We start from the raw sequence: 21,758 nt of genomic DNA, 5'->3' as shown, positions 1-21,758 counted from the left end.
TCCTGCCAGCATCCAGGAGGTGATGTAGAGGAAAGGCAGTAGCTTAAAGGCAGAGAGAGTTGTTCTGGCATGGTGTGTGACCCACGCCCCATTATCACTAACCGTGTTCAGAGGCCATAGTGTTACAGTTAACCAATCAGACATCACATTAGGGGCCTGTGGGAATGAATGTCCAATTGCTGAGGATTGGTGGATGGCCTTCTGTAGGGTTACGTTTTCCCAACAGGGACTCAAGATTGTTCCACGTGACCCCATTTTGGGTTGGTCCATAGTCAGTAGATGCCCATGCGATATTGAGGACATCGAGAGGGCAGTGAATAGATTGAAACCGTCTTGAAACCTGTAATCCGGCATGAGTTGGCACTTAAATCACTTAAAGCGCGATCCCAACAGAGACAACTCCTCGGCTATTAAACATTTCTCACTACCATATACAACTCACTTTATGTTGAGCTAAATACTCTTATGAAGAAAAAGCAAATCCCTTCCATTAACAGTTACGTGGGAATGCTGACTGACTTGCTTGATATAATAGGGTCGAATGATAATGAATCGCTCAATCGTCCGCGTGGAGCAAAACTACAAGTTTTCAGGTCTGATTGGATTTGTACCATCGATTCTATTCAATCATACGGCACATATAGAGAACACGCTAAATTTGTGAGAACAAGGGAGCATTGCTCCCTGTATTGGTCGCGTTTCCGAAAATGTGCTTCCTCTATATGCGCTTCAAGTTCAACCAACTTCCTACCAAGGAACGGACTATCCATTGGGGAGGACATTCTGCTTCTTCTGTAACAACAGCAGATTGTCGGTTCTGCCTTGGTTCAGATGAGCAGTATATGTTCTTCCAGCCTGACGTCCAACTTAATACATGGTATTACCGGGAACTCTTCAGTGTTAGACAAGAAGAAACGTCGAGCTTTCTAACACGTGGCAAGGGATGTTCAGTGGCTGGAACATACATATCACATATTGTAAACCCCCTCACCTTATCTGTTACCCTCAACGATATTTACAGTGCTCCGTTGCTTGCAAGCTGGGTTCACGCTATATAATCCCCAAATACAAATACACTATAGAAAAATATGAGTTATTGCGTTATTGATGCACTTGTTCATCTGTAGAATTTTAAAAAGTAGTTGAGCTTTCCGAATGAGCAACACATTCAAATGGAAGGCCCAATTATCTGTGGGATTGGCCATTATAAAACGCTTCTGTGAATCGGGCCCTTTACCACTTTCATGTATTCACCCACAGTTCCTGCCTGGCAATTCTCTGACTTATGATATAGGAACTGCTTCTTCTTGGGCGCCCAAGTATCGAACAGGTTCCCAACATCTAGGTGTGGATGATGTTGCCAGCCCACGTGTGTGGGGCATGAGGTTGGCCCCAATACCGACATGACTCGTGTGAGTGTAGTTCCAGTAATTGCTCTCAAAGAGTCACTGCAAACCGCAGCTGCACATTTGCCCGGTTTGATAGCTCAGCGAGTTGAGCGTTTGCTGTTGTGATCTGTGTGTGATCTGCAGGTCGCAGTTTCAAATCCTGGCAAGGCTAACTACAGGCTTTCATCCTTCCGAGGTCGATAAATGAGTACCAACTTTGATTGGGTGATATTGTATGTATATATGTTCTCTGTAAAGCGTTTTGGCAAAGGCACTATTTAAATGTATACATCATTGTCATTACATTTCCACCTTCCTCTCATGCCAAGCATGAGCCTTTCTATTCGGGTCAGCACTATGCATCCAGGGATCTGCAATGTCCCATTGCATATTCCCCTGTACCAGGTTTCAACAGAGGAGACTAGGCTCAGGAGAATGAGTGTGGCTACTGCTTCTGAGGGAAACACATCATTCTGGGAATCCCAGTCTTGCTTTCCTGTGTGGTACTCTTTCCTCCCACACTTCCCAGCCCACACCCTGGGCTGCATTGCTTCATAGCAGCAAATGTCTGTGTGCACCGCCATGCTTGCATGCATACCTTTCAGAATGAGTGCATCCCAGAATGCACACATCGCATAAAGGACACTATTTCGTCCCTTGGCCACATAGTCTCCACTCAAATGAATCATATATACATTATTTTCATGCACAGTTTTTGCATCTACCCTGAAAATCTGTACGGATTTAGTTATTCAGCGGATCAATGATTCCAGTCCTACCCATGATTCATGCATCCCACTTGAGGGGGGCGCAGGGGGTCAATAAAGCCAAAACAAAATGGGGGTACCCAGGGCTTTAAGTGGGGTAAGAAATCGAGGGGGGGCCCTCGTTTGGGGGCGTGGCTTGTGGGAGGGGGGTGGCCTAAAAGTACGCAAATCGGAGGGTATACACACAAATATATATAAATGTTATATATTTGTGTGCGTACCTTACTATGGTTTGTGTACTATGCAAGCCATCTTTTCTAAACGTTTATAAAAGATGGCTTGCAAAGTACACAAACCATAGTAAGGTACGCACACAAATATATAACATTTATATATACTTGTGTGCATACCCGACGGTTTGACTAGTTTTCAGGCCATCTTTTTTAAACATTTCGCGTTTATAAAAGATGGCTTTGAAAGTGCACAATTCAAGCCATCTTTTATAAAGCTTTGACTACGTACAAAATTGTCCGTCGGCAAAGCTTTATAAAAGATGGCTTTCAATGTGTACTTTCAAAGCCATCTTTCATAAACCTCGAAAAATATCGAGGAATCCCCATGTTCGGCGAGGGTTAAAGGTGACCTGGGGAAACAAAGGGACAGTAACTGCCTCTGGTGAACTCTCGCGTGAGGGGTCACCAGACGCAGTTACTATGACTGACGGAAGTGGCAGCCAGTCACAGCATCGCTGCAGTTGGCTGCCCCGCGACGGGATAATGCATCCCGCGATTCCCGCCAATGTCGCGGTAGGACGGGGGCCCCGGCAGGGCCCCGGCTCAGTCCCACTTAGGCCACGGCCCACTTTAAGCACTAGGGGTACCTCTTTGGAATTGTGCATCCACAGAGCATTTGCGTGGGCCTTGATTTTGTGGCGCCAAGGGCCATGCAATGCGTAATTGATGGAGAGAATATTTGTTTTCAATTGAAATTCTGTTTCTAGAATCTTCCGGCTGCCGGCCGACAACGAGAGAGGTGCCACTCTGTCTCCCTGGCAGTGTGAACAGATTTTGAGGTAGAGGAAAATTACAAGTACCTACAAATTGCAATGCCAATATTTCAAGCAATCAGAGACAATTGATTTAAATGATAGGAGCGCCTTTCAGAGCTTTTTCCTTGTTTGCTTGGCAATGCACAGTCAGGGCCATAACTGCATTTGTACTGATTTTCTTTTCATTTGGAGAATCTTCTCTGGCGCAGCATTAGCTTGCGGCGCGGGTGCTCATCAGGCTCCGCCTCCCTGCAAACAAACGGTCAAACGCCTGGGACCATACGCGCGGCTTACAGAGGGGGTGGCGGTTGATCATTTAAACGTGTAATATCTAAAGGTTGAACATACAAAACAATATATCCTATAATATGCAGCATCAGCCTGCAATACCTGTATAAAGGCCTGGACATGATTTAATAATGTTGTGACATCGCTACTGACATGCAATAAGAAAATAGCATCACCAATTCACTTTAATCAGTTACTAATCTTCGGGTGTGACGTCACAATGCCTGATGCTTGAGCAGCATAGAGCGGAATTCCACCTGTCCCTGCAGCACTTAGTTGGGTGTATCGACCCGGAGCCCGAGATAAAGGCCCAAGTTAGAGCCTTTCAACAGGCTACCCTGGCATTTAGCAACTGATCTGGCACGCCGGGGGATTTCCGATCCAGAAACTCGGGGTGTTAAGAAAAATGTATTTTCATTCAAACAACGGTACGCCGCACACACGTCCCCTTCCTTGAATTAAAATACTAGCACAAGATGGCCACCATGTATCCAGAAGGTGGGGCTCGATAAGGATGCCCTCTTCCATGTCCATGGCGGCCGACAAAGGGAGATGGAGTAAAGCTGCGGAGGCGACAGGCGTTACCACCGACCACATTCAGGGAAGTGAGGCTTGGGAAGGGGGTTAGGAGTGGAAGGGATTGGAAGTGTGGGATGAAGATGGCACTGCCGGGCAGAGGAAGCAGCCATCGGGTTCGATGGAATGCACGTTGCGATCAGCAGTTTAAGCCCGCCATCCAAGGAACCTGATTGGCTGCATCCCCTGCCCCGGGGGCTAATTAAAGATGTAAGAAACTTTTCAAATTGCTTTCTATTAAAGTCGCTTTTGTAACACTTGGCAGACATTAATTGATAGGCAACTGTTTGTGGTAGCATGTTTATTTCATGCACTGCTGGTGTTCAACCATGGAAGAAAAATCTGTTTGCATTTTTTTTCAATTAACAATTAATACACTCTACTTGCATTTTATTACTTATTTTAAAGGACAACACGTGTTTTAGAGGCATTTAATTGAACTGTTTAAACTGTTTTCTGCAACACTATCGTCTATACATGGGTATTTACTCTTTTGGGATATCACACTCGTAGAATATCTACCCTCTATGAATACTAACCGTCCATCCATTCATTCTGTATCCATTTCCTGTTGTTCCGGGCCCTCCCATTCCTGTTACCTCTTTGTGATATGAAGCTGCAAAAGCATTTGCGGGCCCGGTATAAAACTTAAAACATGAATGAATAAAGAAAAAGTACCCATGTAAACCTTTTCAATGTTTTTGCAATTAGAAAATTGCAGTGAATACCTTATATCTTAGGAATGGATATCAGACAATATATCTCAGCTAGTTGACACTTTTGGACATTCGCCAATGTCATCACTTTTAAATATTTGGCATTCCAGGTGGGATCGGTTAGTGCAGAATTGATAAGACATATATGCAATTGACCTTTGCGCTTACGGTGAAGTCGCAGATGCACACCTTTTCACGTATCACGCAAAGGTTCCCGAACAAGTTTGTCCTTATCGGTCCCCATACAAAAAAAACAACTCGTGCAACAATGGCTGAATGGCATGTGCCTGGAAGGATCCAGTTCTCAGTTGTCAAACTCAGCCAAGACTGAGCCTTGACTTCATTGTTGACAGTCCTTTCCTTCCAAAGACACATGGACAAAAAGGTACAAACGAATCGCTACAGATCCGCCCACTGCAAGATCAAACCTTTCATTCCCCCGAACAAATTCTGTACGGAAGTACAAGCCCCCGTTATCTCATAGATAGATGAGCGAAATGGCCTTGTTACTGGGCCTCCAGCCGCATATCTGGCCCACCACAAAGCATCCCACCACGCTGTGGCTGCCTCATTGCAGGTGCTTACAAATTCGACCAAATCTCTCCAGCACTGTGTACCCTCTACTGACCTCCCACCACCCCAAGGATCATTTTCATAACTGCATGTATCACCTACAAAGAAGTCTCAAAGGGAACACCAACATATATGGCGGCTAAACTCCACAATTATGGATGTTCTCGCTCCTCACATAGCAGAACGATCAAAAGGTCAGTCACAGCTACTCCGCGAAGAGAAGACTCACAAGCAGTCCTCCTCCTACCACGCCCCGACCATCTGGAACTTAATCCCGGTAGAGGCTTAAAATGCCCCCACCATCCTCTAGTTCTGCAAAACACAGAACATGTGGCACTTTGAACAATACCTGCCGGACCTATGAAAATCCATCCCTCCTTCCACCCACAGAACTGTGCTACTGCTTAAAATGCTAAGCGCAATGCTGGCCCCCTCCTGTTGTGAAGCGCTCCTCTGCTCTTGAGCTAGGTTTGCGATGTAGGTAATAAAATAAAAGAGTTCTACCACCGAAAGTTACACCTAATTCACAAACATTCGGATCCTGCCCCAAGTCTTAAAATGTTTCTGGAAAGCTCTGTAAGCACTGCTAAAGAATTGACGAAAGACCCACTTAAGTAGGATTTTTTATATATGAATATTGCCCAACCTTAACGAATGCAGATGCCAAGGTGTGGATGTGTGCGGTATTTACAAATCCATCTGTAAATCAGATCGGTGTATTGGATGGTGCTATGTTCATTCATCAACAGTGGGAGGTTTTTTCGATGGGCTTTTTGCAGATTTGTTTTTCTTGAAAAAAAATCATGAACAACCCACTCCTGCCCTATTCATTTTACACTATTTCCAACCTCCCACTCCTTACATTCCCCTTCCCAGCCCCCCACCCTATATTTTTCAATGACTTTTCTTTAAGTTGGTAAAACCCCATCGAAAAAAAAACACTGTCAGTGAATGAACGCTGTACCGTATTGCACTGCCTTACTCCGAATCTGCTAACCTGAGGGCTGTCTTAATTGACTGGATGAGGATCCTGCTAAGAGAGACGAGACAACACACGTCAGAGCTTGAATTCTGCGATTTCTAATGCTGTGGCGTGGCAAGTGTGCAGATATTATGGTGCCGACAGGAAATATCAAATCTGCTAACAGTTGGTCAACAAGTGCAGGACCTTCCAAGCATTGCCAAGGCACCCTTTGCACACACGTTTGCTAATACGCCTCTGACATATGTAGCGGGGCAATATTGCTGGAACGCGGTGGGTGTATATCTTTCTCTTGGGAACCTGAACCAGCATGATGAATTCCAGTAAATATCTGGGGGGTTTTTTCTTCCCATTAGCATAGCTCAGAAGTTAAGGGCCGCTTTGAAGCACTTCACTTGTGTGTAAGCGCTGTACAAATAAACAATAAATAGATGCATGCATTCACAGAAGGTTTTCCTATGGGATTCCGCCATAATAAACGCTACTGTGAATCAGACCCTGCGTGCTCGCTCTGTTTTGATCCCACAGGGCACGGGTTTGAATCCCGGCCGGGGCTGCTGATCGCTTCATCCTTCTGTGGCCAATAGACTGGGAGTCATGAAAAATGTGCTACTGCTATTGCAGCGCTTTGACGTGAGCAGCATCCAGCTTAAGGCACTAAATACAAATGTGATTGTATTATCATTTAATACGGAGAGTGGGACATCCTCATACCAGCAAAGACCAGCTTCATTAATAATCATTGAATATAAAAATATTCTATGGTCAGCACCTTGGTAAAAGCACTTTATGATTAAAAAAGAATAATAACATCTATTATTCTTATAATGACCTTGGATCACTCAAGGGCAAATACACAAGAAGGATCCCGTTGAACTTGGCTTTGCCAGTGTGAGGATAGCTGGAAACGTCTTGACTTTTCCTCATCAGTCGTATTGCTAGGTCCAGACTTCGGTTCAGCAAATCCCACTGATGCCGATTGACGTCACTGCTGAGAGGGTGGTGCTCCAATTCGGCGGGGGGTAGAGGGAGTCCAGGGACGTACTTAATGTTGTCCAAAGTGAGCTTTTTGTTTTAGCAGTGTGAAAAATATGGAAGGGATGAAAATGCCACACGCACCTGGGGAAGGACCACCAGATAATAAGGTGGCTGGAACAGCGGGGGAGAATATACATTCTCCGGCCACTGTTCCAGCCCCCGTGGCCCTTCCCTGGATGGTGAAATATTTATCCCCCCCCCTCTGGAGATTGGCTGCGCAAGCAGCGTGAATCTCCTGAGGGGAAAAAGAAACCATTTGCAACCCAGATAAACCCTGGGGTGCGAATGGCTTTCCCACTACGGCAGGGGGGTGAACATGGCCGGTAATGTCCCACAGCACTTGCCGAGGCCCTCGCGACCATGGCTCGGGCTGGCGGGATGTTACCACCCATGTCCGCCCCCACCACTGGGGCGTGAATGCCATATTATACTTGCAAAAGTAGATATCCTGTACACTGTTTTTTAAATTAATTAAGTTCTTATCAGTGAAACTTCCTACTGATGTTAACACTTTTCATTCTGAGTCTGTTCTTTCCGTCTATTCTTAAGTCAGAGTCTGCCTTCTAACCGACTATAATACCATCTGAGTCTGTCTTTCCTTCCCATACTTTGCGGCGTAGTCTCAATGCACTGTGCCATGCAGCTGGAGTACTGATGGGGTTGGGTGAATGTGGAATTTCTTAACTGTTATGTGTATTAGTCTTGCAGCTTACATTGAGGATAGAGCCCCAAAGCCTCAATGTATCGCCCTCAAAAGTGCATTAAGAAATAACAATACCCTGCGAACGGTGTGCAGTTTACAAAATAATACCTTCCACAAAGAACGCTCATTAAGATGACCAACACGCTTGCGGACCAGGAAGCAAAGCTGTTTAACTGCCACTGATCAATGTAGGATGGTTGCAAATGATATCTTCAGCCTCCAAGCTCAAGCTTATTTAGAAGTTGACATATCTCAACTCCATATCTACACATACATTCCTCCAAAATCGGTCCCGATCCAGTCAAGTCCTGCTTTCTAAGAGACTTAGAGCCAGTACTACAGGCTGGGTCTAAACAAGGATGCATTGAGTGAAGCGCTGTCCTGGGGAGTTGGCGTGGCGGCTCATGCTCGGTCTACAGGTCCTGAACTGCATCAGCTGGGCTCAAAAACATCGCGGGAAGGGGCTTGCTTCACTAATTAAGTCCCCAGGAGATTGTTGTGCGCTGCAAACCCTCCGTTGGTGGCCATTAACTGTGGACGACGTTTCCCTCTTGCACCCATTTATTTTCTTAGGAGAGAGACAATTCAAATTCATATTATTCATAGGTGTCTCAGCAGTATAACCATAAACCTCGCGGATTCAGCGCCGCGTCCCAGGAGGAATGGAGCTGTTGGTCTCTCTGTTTAGCTTTCGTTTGGCAGTAGTTTACATCACAGGACATAAGAAAATTGCCCAGGAGCTGTGCAATTTACGCATAGAGAGACTCCCCCGCCATGCATACGGAAGAGGTGATGAGGTGCGCGTCGGGTTGCGCGCAATGAGAAATTCAGACCTGTGTCCTTAGGTGAAACACGCACCCTAAAGTTAGGATACTGACAGTCTGACAGCGTTTTGGGGATCTGGCCTTACGATATCCTCATGAATCAATAATGTTTTTGCAAAGCGTAGGATTGCCATGGGCAACACTCTATTTTGGTGCTAGTAGAATTCAACCAAAGAACCTTATAATGGGTCTCCCTTAGAGGAGATCAATTCACATTTCCCTTCATGGAAACATATAGACATATAGTGTGCTGTGATCTACATATAAAACCAGAACTGGATGTACAGTGCAAGCTAAGTTATCTTTCACCAATGTAAACCCGATGATGCCGGATAGCGAAATATGTCGTCTGACTAAATGCTGGTTATCCAGGTGAACGAAAGCTCTGAAACAGAGCAAAGTGACTGGATAAAACATTGGCCCTCTTTCCGAGTAGGGCGGTAAGGGATACCAGGCACCGGTAAGGAGACCGGTGCCGGTAATCCCTCACCGCCCTACTACGAGGTCCCTTAGCGGGTCCCTTCCTTAACGCCTGGTCTGACCAGGTGTTAAGGACGGGACCCGTTAAGGGACCTGGGTGCAAATAACGGGCTTGGCATACGCCGGCCCGTTATTTGCACCCTCCCCATTCCCATTGAGCCCTATGGGGGCTCAAATGGGAATGGGGAATGGTTTGGTAAATGGGGACTTACCGGTCCCTCCAAGGTTGGAATGGACCGGTAAGTCCCTATTGAACCAAAACGGAGCCGGTACCGGTATGGGAGGGAGTCATGGCGCAAATAGCACCATGACTACCTCCATACTCGGAATGAGGGCCATTGTCTTGGGTGTCTGTGGTGCACCCCAGCCCTCTACCAGCTGTAAACTCCTTTATTCAGCTGGCAAGCATTGTTATCTGGCATTTTCTTAACTAGCTACTCCTACCGGCATTGGGAGGGGCGGATTGATAGCAGTTTCACACAGTGTTTCTATTCAGAATTTGAGCCATAAAAAGTGTTTGTGTGGGTGTGCTCGCTATTCCTAATCTTGCCAGAGATTATACATATTGGCTGTACCGTCACACTTTCAAAGCAGTCGGCTGGTCTTGAAATCTGTTGCAGACATGAAAAGAGGACTTGTGAATTTATTGTAAGAACATCCGTCTCACTAAAGTCCATTGCCAAGACCACTATCACAACACATAGACAATGGGTCTCATTCTGAGCCTTCTGGTCTGGAAACAACAGTGCCAGCCGTTGTTTCCAGACCGGCTTATTACAGGTCTGCACCCGCCCGCCGAGTTTTCACGGAAGCACCGGCATCGTTATTAACGGTGCCGGTGCTTCCGTGGTCCCCACTCCCATAGAGTCCTATCGGACACTATGGGAATGGGGACGTACAATTTACTGGCACCTGACTTTCCGGTCCGTCGGGGTTGTACCCGGAAGTGAGGCACCAGTAAATCATTACAGGTTTGGCGGCAACCCGGCCGGTATTTTCCCTTGTTCCATCCTTTGCCGTGAAGCGCTTTGAAACACATTGTGTATAGGCGCTATGGAATTAAACTATCATATCATATCAATAAAGGCACTGTATGGACCTACCTTGGAATCCCTCGTCATTACATGGTGGCCTTCTTTCTTCTGCCGCAGCACCATGCCAGGCCAATAGAGCATTAAGCAACTCGTAATGCTCTGGGCCCCTCTTCTATTCTCACCCTCCTTTCCACAAAACCAGAGACCCAGGGAGGTAGAGAAAACTACCCTAGTGTGATGTGAGACCACTGAAATAGCACTCCCTTATTCTACTGATGCCATAGGAGGGTATCAGAGTACCATGTACTTTTCTATGCAGGCCTGTGCCTCCCTTATTCACCCACTTCATTGCTGTGCATGGGGACAGTGCAGGAGGTACACAAAGGAAGGCGTGGGAGCCCTGGGCAACATAACAGTGTTGATTGTCCTTCATCAACAGCTGGGTTCATTTCACCTTGGGGTTCCGAGTGACATCATAACCACTTCACTCTTCTCTCTCGTTGTCGGCCAGATGCCACTCGTAACCTGCAGTGAAATAGACTCCCATGGTTGATCATAACCCATCTGTAATTGTACATGTGTCAGCGATCCCGCGCATTGACAGCAGACCGCCTCTCTGTGGCAGAGGCGCCCACTCTAGCAGAGATGTTTTTAACATCTGGGAGAAAGTTGCTATGACTACTGTTTTCATGTCATTCTCTTCAGCATCACTCACCTTTCGCGGGCCTCTTGAACTACTATTTGCTGTGCGGCATGTAAGGGGCGGTTTTGATTTGTGGATGTGGGTTTGCAGGTGTTGTATTGGTCAAATTACAAGGATGATTGGTCTGCATGCCATATATACCCGATACCTCTTTGCAGCATCTTTGGCAACACTCAGAGGCCCACACCAGGTACAGTAGTGTGGTTCTTGTGCCACATGCACGTGCATGGTGGTGGGAAGTGAGAGCCAGTATTGAAGCCTCTGTCGAACAGAAAAGATTACGCCTTCATCCCACTTCTTTTCCAGTATCTCAACCAAAATGGGGCATATGGCAATAACATGAAGGATTATCGCCACAATTAAGGGCATGTTACTATTAATACAGTTCTGACGGGCATTTTGCATTCCGTACAGTATGAAGTCATACACTGACATAATGTTTTTTAGAACAAATGAGTCATGTTTAACACGAGGTTTATACCCGGTACAATGTGCCGGAGTACTAATAGCAATAGAACCCTCGGATGGTGGCATTACTGATCGGTTAATGCCCCTGGGGCTAGGTTAAAGTAACTTGTAACTTGTGAGAATGAGTCATGTTTAATTCTAGGTGTATACCCGGTACTATGTGCCAGGGTACTAATAGCAATAGAACCCTTGGGGGTGGCATTACTCGTCGGTTAATTCCCCCAGGACTAGGTTAAAGTAACTTGTAACTTTCACCCCGGCAGCATTACCTGAATGACAATGCCCCCATGCTTGGGTTCTATTGCTTTGTTAACCTATGGTCTGAGGCTAAGGGGGAACAGGTCAGGGTTCGGGCAACATGCAGAGCAGGGGTACTGGGCAATTCGGACCCATGGCAGGAGATTTGGCATCCGTCCCATTTCCCAATGGCATCACCTGTACCAACTGACTAGCAACACAATATTTGTTTCGCAAAGGTGAAGAAGAAATCCAAATTGTAGTGCCAAATGCCTGCCACCGGTGCAAAATTGCACAACACTCGGGCAGTGCATGCAATGTCACCCCAGGACTGCAGGGAGTAGATGTGGTTGACGGGCAACATTGTGGATCCAGGAGGGCTGGGTTCAAGCTCTGCAATCAGAAGCCAGAGGTCTGAATCTGAGGCTCTGCAAATGCTTTGGACTATAAATTCCATGACTATGTTGGTTAGGGCTGATGGGAATTGTAGTCCAAAACCTCTGGAGAACCAAAGACTCCCCTGACCTGTCGTGGCAGGGCGCTAATGGCGCCATGGGTGCTAAGGCGGACCGTGCGTTTTATCATGCATATCCCACCACACTCTCTGGCATCCATATTTAGTGGGTTGCTGTTATTCTTAATTGACTGACATGCAAACCACCACACTTTGATTTACACATCACTCCTAGAAATTGGTTGTGTAATAGTATTCTCACATTGAAAGCCCCACGCCTGGTTGTGTTGAGGTCTTCACCCATGGCATTGTTTCAGTCGTATTACATCTAGTGGTATTCACAATTTCAGGGCTGCTATTGTATAATAGTCCACTCAGGAATAACCCACCACATCTGATTGCTTTCCTGTATCCAGGGATGGTGGTGCATCTCATAACCCAACTCATCTGACTGTGCCCACCGCTGCCGGCTTGCTGGCGCATCTAACCACGCTCTTGCTATTTGACGTCATTTCAACCACTGCACCTTGTTGTAATCACGTCTTCAAGTATGATGTTGTTTCACTCATTCAAAACCCACGAACACTGCTGTTATTCAATGGTCTACTGAGTGGTCCCCACCATGCTTGCTGTTCTTCTGTAGTCTACTGAGCGATCCCCCACCATGCTTGCTGTTATTAAATAGTCTACTGAGCGATTCCCCCACTATGCTTGCTGTTATTCAATAGCCTACTGAAGGTTCCCCACCACGCTTGCTGTTCTTCTATAGTCTACTGAGTGGTCCCCACCACGCTTGCTGTTATTCAATTGTCTACTGAGCAATCCCCCACCATGCTTGCTTTTATTCAATTATCTACTGAGCGATTCCCCCACGATGCTTGCTGTTATTGAATAGTCTACTGAGCGATCCCCCACCACGCCTGCTGTTATTCAATTGTCTACTGAGCGATCCCCCACCATGCTTGCTGTTATTCAATAGTCTACTGAGCGATCCCCCACCACGCTTACTGTTATTCAATTGTCTACTGAGCGATCCCCCACCACGCTTACTGTCATTCATTTTTCTACTGAGCGATCCCCCACCATGCTTGCTGTTATTCAATAGTCTACTGAGCGGTCCCCCACCACGCTTGCTGTTATTCAATAGTCTACTGACCGATCCCCCACCACGCTTGCCTGTCAGGTTGCTGCTGATTCCATACCCTCCTTGCCCATTACCCGCAACACTTGCTTGTTTCATCATCTTAGAGACAGGTTCTGAGGCCCTGGCCTACTCGCAGAAACTGTATATGGTCCCCGATTCTGCTGCTCACTAGATAATGTCTGTCTGTAGTGGGGGATACTCAGTAGGAACTATTATCAAGCTCTATCTAGCTAAGAGTTTGCCCGTATCTTGTATGGATCTGAACTCTGGGCATTGGACTTGATGGATGAACTTGGACAACTGGAGCGTATGACTTTGAGGAAGCTCTTACGCCTCTCGAAGTCCACTCCAGTGGAATATATTTACCTGGAATTTGACGTCAAAAGCATATGTGCCAAGGTCTTTGTGAGATGTTTATCTATGTATGGGAAAATTGTCAATGCAGACTGTGACTGCTGTTTGAGGCTCTTGAGTATGATTGTGGAGACCCAGAAATGTTTCATGTACAATAACAGTATGACTTTCTCCATTTATAAAATTAGAGTATTGGAAAAGATGGGTAACATTGGAGGTGTTAAGAAAATCTACATCGCAACTTAGCAGGGTGGCCTGACGTATTCTTTTTACACACGGTAGGGACAAGCATTGGTTAGCATTGCCTCTAACAGTATTTCCTATTTGTTTATTCCATACATTATGTATCATTGGAACTCATCATGCAGATTTCTCTGTATGGGAATAGCTACAAATTCTAATTCAATTTGACTCTTACACTTGAAGTAATTGGGTTCCCGGCGTGACATTAGAATGAAAGAAAGATCATGTAGACCAGGATTGTCTAGCTCCAGGCCTCGAATGTCGGGATCCTGATGGGTTTTCAGGATATCACCTGTTAATATGCATGTGGACAAATCTGCATACATTTAGAATCATTGTATGCAAATTAATCTCAAGAAAATTAATTAGGGATATCCTGAAAACCCGACATGGATCAGGACCTTGTGGCTTGGAGTTGGACAACCCTCTCTGTAGACTATGCAGGGATTTGAAAATTGAAAGTATGAAACATCTCTTGCTTGAATGTGAGGCGCTGACCGGCCTTAGATCTAGATTATTGACATTGTCTGGTCGAATTTAACTCCCACTCACCTGGACTACTCCTGTAATTTATTTATGACTGGCAATACGGTCACTTGTATCTTTAATGTTATGCTTTTTGGGGCTTTGATTAGGAAAAGGTTACCTACATTGGAGTAATTCATGGTTTAGCTTCTTTTTAAACGTTGTTTTACTATCCAGGAGAACGGTTTTTATTGTATTATACTTTTGAGGTATTGACAGTTTTATTTGAAAATGTATCCGGTTGGGATTGCCATAGTTTGCATGTGTGCATTGTATTCAAAGTTGACTTATGTTGACTATATTGAAATAAATGAAAATAAAATAAAGCCTGTCCTCCAACCCCAATGGAGTCCGGTTCTTTTTCTATCCCTGCATTGTTGCCGTTAGACAAGATGGCGCCCGGTGGTGCCGTGCGGTTCCTTCATTCCCTTTGTTCCGCCTGGAGTTCATTTTATGCAGTGCAAGAACGACTATAACCAGTTTTCCTGTCACTGTGTCAAGTACTCCCCTGGAGACTCCTTAAAATGCTTCACTCGTCTAGGGGCTATAGAAACAGAGCCCGTCCCATTTCCATTTCGACCCAGTAATTTCTATTTACACGATATCGTAAAGGCGCATTGTCAATAGGTCTTGTGTGGCTTCTTTAAAAGCCATTTAGGAATTCCAGCCTGCACTAAAATGCAGAATTGATGTCTGCTTTTATGGATCTGAAATATTGTTAATAAGCTATCAGCACTTAAGATTCCATGGATCTGAATGTAAGGCAGCCAGCTACGCGGACGACATCAAACCAAATATTGCAATAAATAGGACATCATGAGAATTGAAGGAAATCTCATACAAAATGTGAGCAGATTGAATTTTAAAGACTGGGGCAGAAGCCCAATAGTGCTGGAGGTGCTCTTTTGATAGGCTTAGAACCGGTTTAGGGACTGGAATGTCTCATGCCGGACATTTTGAAATTCAGTAACAATTCTGGCCAAATGAATGATCTTTGGCCCCCATGATCCCCTTGTGTGAAAAAGTAACTAAGTCGTGGATCTGCTCGGCTCGCATGGGCGTAATTTTAGGGGGGGACGGGGGTGTTTGTCCCCCCCAACTTTCATGGCACACCATTTTGTCCTCATTCATTTGGCTGGGGCACCTTGTCTTCAGATGTCATATCCACCCAACATTTTCAGCAAAGTTACTCCACTGTCTGCTCGTTTGGATTGATACAGGTCACCCGGCCCAACGAACTTGAAGTGTCATCGGTAAAACTCAGGGTTTTGCAAGCAACCTACTCCGGCCTCAATTGCTATCAAATTCACTGAGGTTCCGAACAAATTCACTTACCTTTAGAAAAATTCACTTTGGTTTAGAAAAAGGTTTGTCATTGAGAGGAAAATGAATTATTCCTTATTTGGGACACATCGCTCTGGCAAAACAATAAGACTAGCCCCTCTCTTGGCCTCCGTACTGGGCCTACAATAGTATCTAACTGTTGATCGTGCAAAGTCACACCACAACAACTGCAATGCACTCAACACCGCTCCATTGGACGAGATGTATGGGGAATCCTTTAAACAAATGCAAATAGTGTTCCCCCTGAAAGCATCACCGCAGATTTAATAATTCATACGCCACTTAAGACGTCGGGCAAGTCTTGCGTCCAAGTCTCTGTAGTAGGACGCGAGCTCTGTCCATTGCTCGTAGTTTGAGGATGTGTTAACTATTTATTGAGTGTAAGTATGTGCGGGACACCAGGGGAGTTGCGGATCCTTCAGGCCCCGAGATCTGTTTGAAACCTTGCCATTCACAGCTGTGTTTATCCCGATCAGGTAAAAGCCTTTGACCTATTTCTGAACTAAGGGCCTAATTAATGGAACATTTAGCGCCAGTAAGCAATCCTGATACACAGAGCAGTTCAAAGTGATTTATTTCACAGCAAAGTCACTTTGCACTGCAAACGTATTCTTTGCACCATGCTAAATGCGGGAGGTACTTTTGCAATGCAAAGTGACTTTGCTCCACAAAAATACACTTTGCACCGCTTTGTGAATCAGGGTGTTTGTTGCACCGCTCTGTGAATCAGGGTGTTTGTTGGCAGTGCACAGTCACTTTGCACCACGCACCGCTCTGTGAATCAGGGTGTTTGTTGGCAGTGCACCTTCACTTTGCACCACGCACCGCTCTGTGAATCAGGGTGTTTGTTGGCAGTGCACCGTCACTTTGCACCACGCACCGCTCTGTGAATCAGGGTGTTTGTTGCACCGCTCTGTGAATCAGGGTGCTTGTTGGCAGTGCACAGTCACATTGCACCGCGCACCGCTCTGTGAATCAGGGTGCTTGTTGGCAGTGCACAGTCACATTGCACCACGCACCGCTCTGTGAATCAGGGTGTTTGTTGCACCGCTCTGTGAATCAGGGTGTTTGTTGGCAGTGCACCGTCACTTTGCACCACGCACCGCTCTGTGAATCAGGGTGTTTGTTGCACCGCTCTGTGAATCAGGGTGCTTGTTGGCAGTGCACAGTCACATTGCACCACGCCAAACGTTCCATGAATTAATCTTGGCTGTCACATCATATGCTTAGAGAAAGGCCTTCGGAGCCACAACCCTAGTGAACGGTGTAGCAAAGCTAGACCTCTGAGCAAAACCACCACCTCTGCGGTGGCCGCCGGAGCGATACGCTTTGTGGTGCAAGCTCTGCAGGCGTCTTTAGTTTAGAGGACACAGTGAGGTTTCTGGAACCCCTGAATTGTGACTGTTCATTATGTGTTTCTACCCAGAATTAGTCAGATTAAATCTTTGGAAAACAGACTTTTCATTGGCTCTTGCAAGTTATGGTAATGTTATGGTAATGTGCTGATCAAGGATTACCTTATTGGTCCATGGTTCAAGTGTCTTAAAAAGAGGCTTGTATTGTATACGGTCTGTGCCCCTATTGTAGTAGGACTTTTTATTATAACCCTCGGGAGTCTGAAAGTTCCATCAAACCTACCTCATTTTGAGCCTTTCAGGTTGCATTCAAACCCCAGAAGCAGGCACATTCACCTGCTGAGCATTATCGTAGTTGGTGCAATTGATAGCAAACAATGATGAGAAAGGCAGGAGGGACAATGTAGGCGGTACGAATGGAGCATGCATGTTACATGTAAGTTATCATAGTGCAACTGCATTGCTTGGATGGCCTCCAGGTTGGGATTCAGGGTAGACATTGGTGGCCCTCCAGCTGATGGGCCTCATTCAGTTACCAGTTGTCCCACATCTTGCAGCTCAGTGCTAAGCTGGTCATTTTACTCTTGTTTTTGAAGCAGATGCGCCATCGCTGAGTCACAATATCCTAAACAGATTCGGTATTTAGCTGGTCATTCGCCTCAGAGATGTTGGGCTAGGGGGCTGGTATCCCAGCTAGAGGCACTCCTCCTCCCACCCCTTGGTACAGTCCTTACTATGGAAGGCCGCCACATTGAGCGTTAAGTGTTGCAAATCTGTGGGCCGCCGGGGATCTGCAGCAGGTGGTGGCTTGGTTAAACCTCCACACAGTATAAAAGGTTATTCCCAGCAGATGTGGGGCTAAAGGGCTGGTATCCCAGCTAGAGGCATTCCTCCACCCACCCCTTGGTAGAGTCCTTACTCCGGAGGGCCGCCACATTGAGCGTTGAGTGTTGCAGATCTGCGGGCCGCCGGGGATCTGCGGCAGGCAGCGGCTTGTATAAACCTCCACACAGCATTAAAGGTTATTCCCACCAGATGTGGGGCTAGGGGTCTGAGATCCCAGCTAGAGGCATTCCTCCTCCCACCCCTTGGTAGAGTCCTTACTCCGGAGGGCCGCCACATTGAGCATTGAGTGTTGTGAATCTGCGGGCCGCCGGGGATCTGCGGCAGGTGGCGGCTTGGTTAAACCTCCACACAGCATTAAAGGTTATTCCCAGCAGATGTGGGGCTAGAGGGTAGGTATCCCAGCTAGAAGCACTCCTCCTCCCACACCTTGGTAGAGTCTTTAATCCGGAGGGCTGCCACATTGAGCGTTGAGTGTTGCAGATCTGCGGGCCGCCGGGGATCTGCATAAGGTGGCGGCTTGTATAAACCTCCACACAGCATTAAAGGTTATTCCCACCAGATGTGGGGCTAGGGGTCTGAGATCCCAGCTAGAGGCACTCCTCCTCCCACCGCTTAGTAGAGTCCTTACTCCGGAGGGCTGCCACATTGAGCGTTGAGTGTTGCAGATCTGCGGGCCGCAGGGGATCTGCGGCAGGCAGCGGCTTGGTTAAACCTCCACAAAGTATAAAAGGTTATTTCCAGCTCCCAGGGGCCATTTCCTTTACTAAATTGAGCAATTGATGTTTTATTAACTATTCACTTTGACTCTTTCATGATAAAGAGATGAGCAGAAACGGAACACTGGATGATATAATCGGCAAAACTGGAGTAAATGGTCCATTTGAATGGCAATCTTTAGGACAAAATGTTAAATATTAAACAGCCAGAAGGGTCTGACAATGCTGGAGATGTGATTTTCTGATTCTGTTTTCAAAAGAGGCGTTCTTGAGATTGCTGATATATCATCCAGAGACAGCAATTTTCTGATGCCAGAGAGTGCCATGAGGTACCAGGATGCAGGGCCAGAAACACTTTGTCCTACAAGCATCTATTACGGATCCCAGACTTAGGGGTAAAACTAAGTCAATATACCCAAATGTCCTTGTGCCCGCCGTGCCTTCTATGAGAGGTGTCCCCATAGCCCCTGGCTATCTATCTTTTGGTGGTAGGGAAGGAGGGGCACTGATTCAAACTGGTACAGTGTCTGCGTCGATTTGTGTTTCTTCAGCTGTGTCTGTGTCTATTTCAAGCCTGTATGCTTGACATGTCTCTTCGTGTCTATCCGGACGCACATGCTATCCTATGGTACCAGGAAAACACTGCAAAACGACAGAGACATGTATGTTAGTGTGCGTGATATAAGTCAAAACAACGTGTAAATGGTGGTCCACTATGTGTGTGTGTGAGTGCATACATGTGCAGCATGCATGAGTGTGTTTCTGTGTATGTTTGGGTGGGTGCATGAATGCCTGCATGTGCATGTGTGTTTGTGTGTGCTTGCATGTGCATGCATGCCTTTCTGTGTGTGGGAGTGTTTGTGTGTGCATGTGTGCACACATGCGTATGATTATATATGTGTGTGTGTGTATGCATGAATGTGCATGTGCGTCTGCATGCATGCATATGTGTGTGTGTGTATGCATGCATGTGTAGTGCGTGTGTCATTGTGAGAGTAGTTTGCTGCTGGCTGACCTGCTTGTTTGAAATGCTGAGAGGAGTCTCTTGTTCCTTTTTTGTTTAATGAAAACCGTCAAAATGGCCTGTAAGTTATTTCTAAAAAAATGTGATTCCGAAAAGTCCTTCTGAATAGGAAGGCAGGGGTGGACTATATCTGTAGGCTAGAATATCAGAGCCAGGCCTCACGCGCGTGGCAATGTGGATCCCACGCGCAGCTTGTCCCTATGAATTTCCCTGTGACCTTGTCACACACACACCCTATGCAGTTTTCTGTGTTTTACTTCTGCACCCCTCAACATGCATGTGTCCTAAAACGGCTACCACAAGCCAAGCATCATGTGGTATTAATTTAAAAGCTGCGAAATCAGAGGAGTTGCGGGATCGATAGCGCGGCCTGATTTATGCGCTCCAAGCATCGGCATACACGTATTTTATAATTCCAGCTCCAAGCAAAAGGGCCGTAAGCGTAAAAGACCCTACACGCCCTCCCCAGGGCATTGGCGAGGAGGCCGTCAGATATTTATTAAAAAGAGGGAAGGCTGGGTCGCTGGAAGGCTTTAATGATCTAAAGGTCACCCGCAAGAGCGATTCTTGTGGGGTGTCGATGGAGCGCTCATGGAGTTATTTGTTTGGCTTGCCAATACGTCAATCCGCGGAGCGGCATTTTTGATGCATTGCCTTGCTGCCGCTGGGCGGGGCCTGAGGGCGTGGGCGGGAAGATCTCTCCTCATTGGCTTCTGAAATGCTCCATCAATCTTAGCCTGCAGCCCTTTTGCTCTGCATACTTTCACAAGGCTGCATAACAACGTGAAACCTAATTCACGATTTTGGAAATAATTCTTGCATCACCAATCACAGCCTGGGGAGATCCTGGCTGCCTCATTGCGATTTAGTTTCTCACTATTAGTGTGCTTTATACTTTTAACGCCATGTTTTAAAAAAAAATAATGTCTCCAACTGACACAGCTTTGCAGCTTTGTAGCGCTTTTTAAATGATGGCCACGGTACCCAAAACGTACCGTAATGATTGCTTTGAAGTTGGAGGTAGCCATGGCGCTATTATCGCCATGGCTGCCTCCAAACTCGTTCCGACTCCGCCCTGATGAATGGAGCAATTACCGGTCCATTCCAAGGTTGGCGGGACCGGTAATTCCCCATTCACCAGGGTCTTTGCCCATTCTCATCTGAGCCCCCATAGGGCTCAATGGAGATGGGGAAGGCGCTAATAACGGTACCACAAATTGCGGTACCGTTATTAGCTCTAGAGTCCCTTTGCGGGTCCCGTCCTTAATGCCTGAAAAAAACAGGCGTTAAGGAACGACCCGCAAGGGGAACTCGTAGTAGGGCGGTAAGGGATTTCCGACACCAATGCCTTTACCGGTGCCGGTAATCCCTTAACGCCCACCTCGTAATGAGGCCCATGGTAGTGTTGGCCAGGCCGGAAACTGAACCTCTAACCTACAAGTTACAGGCATGTTTTGGGCATGCCACTTCACAAGGTGACACAAACAACACAAATATTGAGGAAGGTTTTTTTGTGGTACCGTGGTTTCCGTACACAGCGGTGAAACGCAAATCCCAGCATCTCTGCATTCCCTGTTGACACTGTGTGTGCCTGGACATATCCATTGGGTTTTGGTTCGCCATACAGCGGGACATATTACTAGGGTATATCATTCCGCAGGTCCTTGCCCCTCACAGTCACCTTCCGCGCTTCCCCCTTCACTGGTGCTCTCCTCCTCCGACTCCTGCTTGCCATGCCCTGGCCCAACTCCAGCAGCTGCCTTTCCCGTGGCATGTCGCTCCCAGGACAGGCAATTTGCTTCCCCGCTCGATGGACCGAACTTGCGGCTCTTACTCTTGCCTTTTGAGGCCGACACAGAGGCCACTATGTTTCCCTATTGTATGGGAGACACCCATGTGAGCTCTGGTTTTTACACTTTTGTTTTGAAGACATGGAGTGTGGCAAACTTTACTGCTTTCTCCTGACCATGGTAAAGTGCCCCGCTCAC

At 46.6% G+C, this 21,758-nt stretch overlaps 1 protein-coding gene across 18 annotated transcripts in view; it reads left to right on the top strand.

Moving 5' to 3' along the window:
- CELF4 (CUGBP Elav-like family member 4) overlaps positions 1 to 21,758 on the top strand; it is a 1,533,185-nt gene that overhangs the window by 546,935 nt on the left and 964,492 nt on the right. The gene's annotated exons all lie outside the window — the stretch shown is intronic.

The sequence above is a fragment of the Ambystoma mexicanum genome, chromosome 6p (genome assembly GCF_040938575.1).
Source record: "Ambystoma mexicanum isolate Mex_15411 chromosome 6p, UKY_AmexF1_1, whole genome shotgun sequence".
Taxonomy (NCBI): Eukaryota; Metazoa; Chordata; class Amphibia; order Caudata; family Ambystomatidae; genus Ambystoma; species Ambystoma mexicanum.
The sequence above is the reverse complement of the archived record's forward strand: the minus strand, read 5'-3'. Positions and strand labels throughout refer to the sequence as shown.